General features: G+C 45.0%; 1 long non-coding RNA gene across 1 annotated transcript; it reads left to right on the forward strand.

Moving 5' to 3' along the window:
* Window positions 1–3,231: 3,231 nt before the first annotated feature.
* Window positions 3,232–4,724, forward strand: LOC125541344 (uncharacterized). The gene is made up of 2 exons (XR_007297492.2): window positions 3,232–4,115; window positions 4,211–4,724. It is a non-coding gene; the product is annotated as an uncharacterized LOC125541344 (long non-coding RNA).
* Window positions 4,725–9,373: the final 4,649 nt, after the last annotated feature.

Consider the following 9,373-nt stretch of genomic DNA (forward strand, 5'->3'; position numbering starts at 1 on the left):
ACGTGCATATGAGGGGAACCAATGGCACATGAGTCAAGGGTGGTGCGAGGGCTGGCACTGTCTAGGCAGGTCCGACTCAAACATTTCACCGTCAGGTGTACCTGACTGTCAGGACCTACTTTGTGGACCACTCTCACTATTTTAAATGGTGTAAAAGCTAGCAAAACAACTGCTAAATGGGGTAATCGGGACGAAAAACTATTAAATGGGCACATGTCATAAAATGTCAAAGTAGTGGGTATATAATGAAGAAAAACATGCCATCTAATGCATTGATTCGTTTATAGCTAACAAAATTGCACATATTTAATAAGAGGTTTAACAAAGTAACAACAATTTAGAAATCTGTGTTTATATTTGCTTTAGTTAGTTTGCAGTTAAAATCTTAAAAATCAATATTTAGTCTTTTGATATTTTACACATGTATGCTTCATATATTGACTTCAAGTATAATGCACAGTGCACGCCAGTGAATGCATGTGTAGTTTCATTCACTGTAATTAGTGCTACAATTTTAACTCTTGGAGATTGAACAGATCGGCTAAATGACAGCTATCTGAACTTCATTTGTTCATTCGCTTAGGAAAATGAAAGTTGTAGAGTTCCGAAAAGATCAAATAACTCGCGATGACTGTACAAACAAGTCGAAGGGGCAGCAAGTTGAACTAAACTATTCACCTAGCTATTGTCAAATAATATCAAATCGATACGAACCAATCTATGCACCTAGGTCAACATTATCTAATCCACAACTACTTAGACACGCAAAATACAAGATGGAAAACTAATGTTGTAGTAACCTCACAAGAAAAACTAATGTATTAGTATCTCGTTGTGGCCTGAGATCAAACTAAATATTTTGTTATTATTATTATCCTTGTTATAGCGAGGTTGTTCTTGATTAGCCTTGTGTGGATTGCAATTCGGGGATCACTTTGATTCAAATGATTTTCATACAAACTTGGAGGATTAGTCCCTGGAAAAATTTCGTCCATCGATTGAATATATAAGAATTTTTTTCTAAGGATTGTTTGCAATATATTTCAAAAAAAATACCCATTACAACCTCTTGAAAAGAATCTTTTGTTTTTCATGTGGCGCAATCAAACGAGTGCGGTGATACTACTTTTTCAAAATCCTAAATATCAAAAATGGGGTACTAGTAACTAAATATATAGTCTGTTTTAATAGTTACTTATTTTAACCTATAAAATTTCAAGAATAACTGAGAAGACATTAACTAAAATCTTTGGGGTTTTTTTGCGGGTGAAAATCTCTCTGGTTTTCAATAAAGGTTTGTTTGAGACAGCAGACTTTCCCAGCAGAGTTTCGTTCAACAATCAACACTTTAAGTGGTCAGCAGATAGCTGGTCAGCGTTATAATCATTTCTTGAACAATCGCTCTCTTATATTTTAAGTTAATATAGGTAGGAATCTGCTTTTCTTCTTCTCGGGTATGCAGATAAAACGACCGAAATCAGCGGTTAGCTAGTGGAATTGGTAAACCATATTCTATGGGGAATCATTGTACCATTAGCTAGGTACGAACAGTACCATAAAAGAAATCTAGGGTATGAACACTACTAAAGAAAAGCTACTCCGGTACGAACAAGAGACATGGCAAGCAGTAGTAGAATATGATTATGATAGAGAAGCAGCCACGTACGTGACCCTTTACTCCTTTAAGCTTATTTATACGCACTCGCCCTTACATACATATGCATACACATCTTATTTTTACGAGCATCTCTGAGAGATTGAGCTGTCATATCATCTTGAGATTTACAAAGTCACTATAGGCGTCTGGCAGTCGACGGAAACGTCTTCTTTTACTGAACGTGCATCGTTGAAAATCCGAAAATAAATCCAGAAAAATACGAGCATAGGAACATTAACCTTGGTGGGTGGGAATACCTAAGTTCTCCTTCCATCCAATACAGGTTGGTTTGCTAGTCTTTTAGGCTTTAGCGATATTCTAATCGTGCCATTTTTTGCGAGAATTTCTAATAGTGTAAATTACTTACAATATTTAGTATGCTTTTTTTTGTCTTTGTCGATGCAATTATTAATTAATCACCACTATGATAAGCAATACTTTTATCTTAGTGACCACCATTTGGGTTTATAGCATCTTCCAACAAGGCCTCCAAATCGTCCTCATATGTTAGTGTGGACAGCCAGACACTTCTTAGAAAAAGAGTGAGAAAAGGAAAGCATCCACAACACTACAATGGTATTAGTAGATCCATCATGAAATAAAATTTGGTACTTCCTCCCATCCGTTTTAACAATAACTATCGGAGGGAATATTATATTTATTTGGTATTGCATATTATCAATGTTAGTGTAATCTTTGGATAGGATCTTCCTCATGGTAGACTGCGCTGATTTATTATTGCTGTAATACAATGTTTTTTTTAGGACTTGTTTGCTGTGTGCATCATGCTATGCAGAGACCGGGTATTCTTTGAATGCGGTTGTATCACCTTGATATATCAATTCAATGAAATGTTCTTTACCAAAAAAATCAATATTAGTAGGACATCACTGGATGGTGGCTAGTCTCGTCTAGAATGGCACCTAGCCTCCGGAGAAGGAAAAACGAAAGGGGGGAATCGCGGAGCGATCAAAGACAATCACAATGAAAAGGGCAAGCAAGCAAGCTAGTGACTGATTTAAGAAGGGACAAAGTGCAGGGCGCACAAATACAAGCCATCATCATCATCTTTGGTCATTGCTTAGGCGATGCGATGTGGTCAAATAATCAAGAGCCTGTCGATAAACCAATCCTCTGCTGTGAGAGGGTGGAAAGGTCATCAGCCTACCCAAATGATATGTTATCTATCTATCAGGGTTAGGGCGTTGGACCAGCTGATGAATGCGATTGTGAATGGACTGCAATATGTTAGACAAGTTTCCCTTTTCTGTTGCGACATGGACTGGTATATGTCCTTGTCATGTGAGCTGGACATGTGGCGAGAGTGTGGACCAGGAAGTTTTCCAGATCCTACTCATGTGGATGAGAATACAAAATACCATTATTATTAGTAGCATTATAGAAATATTTTAACAAACTTATTTTCGCGTGCTTCCTCCACACACACACTCTCTCAAAATCAGGGTATTGACACGTTGATAGGAAAAGTAATAAATGATCCCAATGGATGCAACTTTGACAATACAGGTGATGGTGATTTGACATAAAGTTTACATGGATAGTTATATTAGCAAATTTGCAAGTGCTTCCCATGAGCCAAATGAAATAGAAAGTATGTGTATTCTGGAAAGATAGATGTTTTTATACCGTTGGACAGGAAATTAACAATATTTTGCAGAGGGCTAGTGACTAGCTCCTACAACTAATCACCATCATCGTGCATATGCATGCAATTCTACCAAGATAGAAAATTCATGCTTAGGTAGTACTCGCTCCAAAATTAGATTAATCGATTGAAAAGGTCCAAGCACCTTTGGTGGCGTTCAAAGGTCGTCACTGGAGAAAGTCCAGCGGGTGGTGGTGCGCCCACACGATCCGCAAGCCTTAAAATACTCCGCCACACCACGGAGTATACAATTGACCTGGCTGTGCGAGCCCATCGACCCCTTTAAATAGTACTCCTACTGTACGCGCACAGTGCAGAGATCGTTTTTTATACGGAAAGATCGGTGGGAGCTGATAGCAACAGGAGCGGCATTATAAAACCCACCGCGGTGGCGAGCGCAAAGGCGCGCGCGCGCCCCTCTCGATCTCCATGGAGCCCAGGTAGGTCCTCTGCTCCTCGCCGCCCGGCTGGTCGTCTCGTCTCCCGGATTGGAAGGCTGCTGCCGGTGTGGAACAAGGTGGCGACACGCGAGATTTCGCCGGCGAGCCGAGTCGGAGACGGTGGCCGCGAGAGGAGGCGGGCTGGCGGGGTGCCTTGGTGCTCGCTGTTCGAGTGTGAGGTATACGTTGGTGTCGCTCGCCTCGCGGTTCATTCGGTGCTTGGCCTTGGGGCTCTGCGACTGCCCTGGCGTCATGCCTGAGCTCTGGCGAGAGCCTCCCGCGGGTCAACGGGGAGAGGGGGCCAGCGTGCCAGGGCCTGAGCCGGAGCGCGACGCAATGCAATGGGGCGACCGTCTGGATTTCCCCCTACCTCTCTCTCTCTCTTTGTGTGTTGGGATTTTGCTGCTGGGCAAGTACTCTGATTCGATATTTTGCTGCTGCTGGCAGGGCAGGGCGGGGTACCCACTGCTGCTTCGTCGGCCTCGGCGGAGTACTAGCATGATGACGCGAGGACTTTGATGAGATGTGAACCGGCGCGGCGTCTGGCTGGCCGGCATGGAGCGGGATTGGTCGTCGCAGAGTTCGAGCCAGGGCGCGCCGTTCGAGGTCGACCGTGACGCAGGGTCTGTATCTGTATATGCTTGGACAGAGCCTGCGTGGTGCGGTTCCGTCCATGTCATTCATGCTCGGAATCGTTCAACAAGGACGGACGGGAACACATCATGCTTATCTATCTATCTATCCGTGCCGGCCGTACTATTGTACATTGCTTGCTTGCGCCCGTCTCCTTTCTATGCCGACTGTTTTGGCTTTTCCAGGCTGCCGCTGCTTGCTGCATTGTGAAGTTTTGGATCTTGACCTGCTGCTTAAATAACTCTTCCTGGTTGATTTTTTTATAATTTGTTAGTAATAAATTAAATAAAGAGGGCTGCTGGGCCCGGGATAATTCCGTTTTCATGAAGTGACAAGCGACCTGCCATGCCATTGCCAACCTCGGCAAAAGTGAGATCGACGCGGCATGCTTACCTATGAACAGCGTACTGTTCATAGGTGTACCATTCTCCATACAAGTGGATTTACATACGTCTCTCAGCCCACTGCTCGGCTCGGCGACAGTCATTTCCATGTTCGTACAGAAGTACTCCTGCGTACTACCCCGTGGTATATATCTCATCGCCTACGCGATTCACACGTAGTCGACGTAGACTTCTCGCGGGAATCTGGAAGGGGCATCGCACGGGCGTCCGGTCCGGGCGGGCCCCACCACGCGGGTCACTGGCCGGGGGCCGTGGACCAGGTGCGGTGCAGTTGGACGGACCAGCCTAGCGGCGGCAGCAGCATCAACAACCCTACGCGGCGCTGCCGCAGAGGATCCGGCGGCCACGTGCTCGGCCCGGCTCGGCTTGCCCAGCAAGATCCGGGGCTCACGTGAGCGGCGTGTGGTCCCCGCCGCCCACACGCTTTTCCCGCCCCCGAACCGCACCAGGCCCCCACCGCGGACGGAAAGCCCGAGAGAGAAGGGAGGAAACTGACGCGCGGGGCCCGCGCCAGCACGGCCGCCGGACCCGCATGTCACTGGCAAAAGTACGCGCCGCGGGCCCCCGTGCTCCTTCTTTTCTCTCTATCCCTCGCTCGTTGTTCGTGCTTGTCATCACGGAAAAAAAGGGTGCTTATCCTCGGCGCGGGCCCCGCCACATCCGCACCGCGCGCCCTTTTTCTCTCGCCCGTGGCTGTGGTGCACGACAGCCCATGGTGCACCGCGACCACGCGTGCTTCGTGCTCGTGGAGAATCTCCTGGCTTTTTTTTTTTACTTGGGGAAGAAGAATCTCCTGGTTAAACGCGCGGTTATGCCGCATGATCTGACGCGGTTAACCTGCCGCTTTGTGGTAGTAACTGTTTTTACTGTCTGACTTCGGAACCGAGTATCGTCCAGCTTGTCCGGTGGTCAACAGTACTCCCGTCAATGGCCAATTTCGACTCGTGTACAGAAAATGTGCTGATTTTTCTGTGCAGATCTCCGGTGAACTTTGTGTTTTATCACCATTTAGCGTTTATATTAGTTTGGCTTCAATAAATCTTTATTGTCTCTACTATTAAAGGAGAGTTAGTGGATGATGGTCCGTCATCTAACACCCATACACATCTCAATCATGCGGTTGGACTTACTAAATATAGTGCATCCACACATATCAAATATACCAAATCAACCGCACTTACCAAAACACGCACAATCATATACCAAACATACCAAATTAAAACTACAATGGTCTACTTAATAAAAATACCACGGTCTAAATGTCAAAAATGCCATGCTCTATAGAAATAAAAATGCCATGCTACCTAAGTTGAATATGTCGTGGTCTACTTAATAAAGATGTCATTGTCTAATTACTAAAATTGCCATGTAATCCCTCAATATCCCAATATAAAAGCGTTTTTCAAGCTAACATAGCTTGGAAAATGTTCTTATATTACGGGACGGATGGAGTAATTTTTTTATCACAGAAACATCTAATGGTGACATCCCGCAAAAAAAAACTAATGGAGACATGCTAGCTCTAGGAATAGACATAAAAATACCATTGGGACAAATGTCAAGAACAATGCTACAAAATTGACATAGGAAAAAAGGACTTGTTGGAAAAAAGTTAATCACAAGTCCAAAAAATCGCCACATATATAAAAAATGGCCATGATGTCATGCTAACTAAATTAAAACTACCATGGTCTACTTAATAAAAAGCCATGGTCTAACTATTAAAAATGCCATGCTCTATAGAAATAAAATTGCCATGCTACGTAAGTTGAATAAACCATGATCTACTTATAAAAATGCTATTGTATAATTACTAAAAATTGCCATGTAGCTATTTTTCTTTACCAGAGTCTAATTATCAAAAATTGACATGGACTAAATAATAAAAAATGCCATGCTACCTACTTTGAAGCTGTCATGTTCTAATTAGTATAAATGTCATGACATAAAAACTAAAAATGCTAAGGTACCTATATTAAAATTGCACATGGCAAGATTAGCGGAAAAAATATTCTCTACGAAATGCCATGCTCTAAAGAATACAATAAAAAAGTTATGAATTTGCATGTCATGAAAGTAGAAAATTTACATTTTCCCTTAAATGCAAACAAAAAATACCATGGAGTGCTTTTTAAAAATAATTAAAAATGCCATGTTATGTTCAATCATGAATGTCATGCATCATACAAAAAAATTGCCATGATACAATCTTACCAAAAATACCAGTGTTTTGATGGGTATTTTTATATCACCTTACGTGGCAACTATTAGTAGTATAGCATGGCTGTTTTACGAAAATACTATTAGTAGTATAGCATGGCTGTTTTGCGAAAATGCCTTTTCGTTGGACGGGTGCATTGGTGGACTTTAGGGAAAGCATATTTCCACAGCGCACAAGAAATCAAAGAAAATTGTACATACACACATAGACATATAAAACGTTCAAGAAAATTTTGATGACAATATACTTTCATACATGGCGTAGACAAAAAAAGCAAATACGTAAATGAAAATTGGCCATTTTTTTATTGTTGGGTCGGGATATTTTGTGCGTGCAGCTTGCAACTCATAATATTTTTGAACAAAATTTCACAGATCCGCCGTGAATATGTATTTCACAGTTAAAAAAATAAACTTGGAAATATGACTTTTGAATCATTTGAAAAGACAGGAGCCAGTGCCCCTGTCCACCAAAAGGTCGCTCCCCGCTATTTTAGTACTACTAGTATTAATAGTATAGCATGGTAACTATGTCATTTTTATTTGTTTTCGAGATGGCATTTTTATTATGCCATGGCAAAAAGTGTTGTATATTGCATGGTATTTTTATTGATGTCATCTTATGTTCAATAAAAATGTCATGCATCATATACCAAAAATGTCCTGATATAATTTTACAAAAATGTTCAGACATGTGGAAAATGCACGTGAAAATGCTATTAATGCAAAATAAACTACTTTGCCATGATGCTCGAAGAACACATCATGGCGACACCCTAATTTAGGACGATGCTCAAAACACGGCAAATTCAGAAATATGTGCTATGTTCATATGGCAAAATCAGAAAAAAAAAAGACTCATATAAGACATGGAAAAGGAACCTGAAAGTGACACCCCCTAGCTTAGTCGTTATAGTTGCCACACACCCATAGCTTGTCACACGATGCTCAAACACATGGCAGTTTCAGAAAATTATGCGCTATGTCCATAGGGCAAATTCGGACAAAATTGATACAAAGTTCATGACAAAATGAACCTGAAAAGTTACGCGAAAAAAAAATGAACCTGAAAAGTAACCATGGCATTTCATCGGATGGGCTAGACATCCACATAGATGTGGAATGAAGAAATAATCTCCCCCAAAACGAAGTACTGAAACAAACACAGGGATTGGATCCTCACGACGCGCACCGGCACCACCCCAACAAACACAGGGACAACAACGACGGCGATGAAGACACGCCGGTGCTCCTCCTCGCACGTCCGACGCGAGCCGCTAGTTCTCCACCACGCGCGGCTGAAGGAGCGGCAACCACTGTGCTCCTCATGTGCAGACGCGGCGGGCCACCCCGGTGCTCTTCTTGGCGCAACCGACGCGAGTCGCGGGTGCTCCTCCCACGCGCACCGACTGACCGGAGCCGCCAAGAGGCGCGCGGCCCTGATGGCGATCGGGAGGCCCCCGCCTCCCCCTCCGTAATCGCCCTGTCCGTCGACGCCGTCTTTGTCACGGATCCTGGTCGGCGGCCCGCTCGGAGAGGTCGCCGAGGTGGTGGCTTGCTCGTCGTGTGGCACCGCCGCGTCGCGCCAATCATGCCGGACTGGCCCAACGGCTCATCGCATACGCGAGCCACCGCTGCGGCAGTGCCTCCTCCGTGGACGGCAGCTGCTCCGCCTCTCCGGCTAAGGAGGGGGCGGGGTTGGATTCCTCGGCGACCGCCGCACCACCGGGATCGCCAGCTCGGCCCGCGGTGAGTGGATTTGATGGGGAATGATAGCATTGGGGTAGAGACGGAGAGCAGTGGGGGAGATACCCAAATTGTCCGCGAGGGTCCATTTGGATACAAACGGACACAAATATGGCACAACGTGCCGACGCAAACGCACTAGCATCAGTATTTTATCTGCGCACAAATTCATTTCAGATCCAAATTTAGGCCGTGTTTGCGTTGGCGTGGACATGTAGCAGACGCGCGCGACGTCCACCCTTATCCTCCCCTGGCCCGCGAGTCGGTGGCACAGTGCCCATCCCCCCTTTCTCCCTCGACCGCCAGCCGCCACCGCCAGCACCCAATTCTGGTGTCGGGCCAGCCGCCCGCACCCAGATACCTCCACCAGCAGCACACCACCCTTTGATAAACCCATTACTACGGCGTCGGTGCACTGTTTTCGCCGCCGTCGCAGCACTCCAACGTCGACGGCACCCCCTCGCCTCCACCACCCGCCGCAATGCCTTGCGCGTACCTCGCTCGCCAGACGCCGCCATGTTCGCCTCCACGCTGACATTCCTGCTACATGGTCTCGGAGAGGTGCGAGGCTCTTCACCAGCCAGCTTCTTCCACCACGTCCGCAAGG

This window comes from Triticum urartu, chromosome 2A (assembly GCF_056163025.1).
Source record: "Triticum urartu cultivar PI428250 chromosome 2A, HENAU_Tu73, whole genome shotgun sequence".
Taxonomy (NCBI): Eukaryota; Viridiplantae; Streptophyta; class Magnoliopsida; order Poales; family Poaceae; genus Triticum; species Triticum urartu.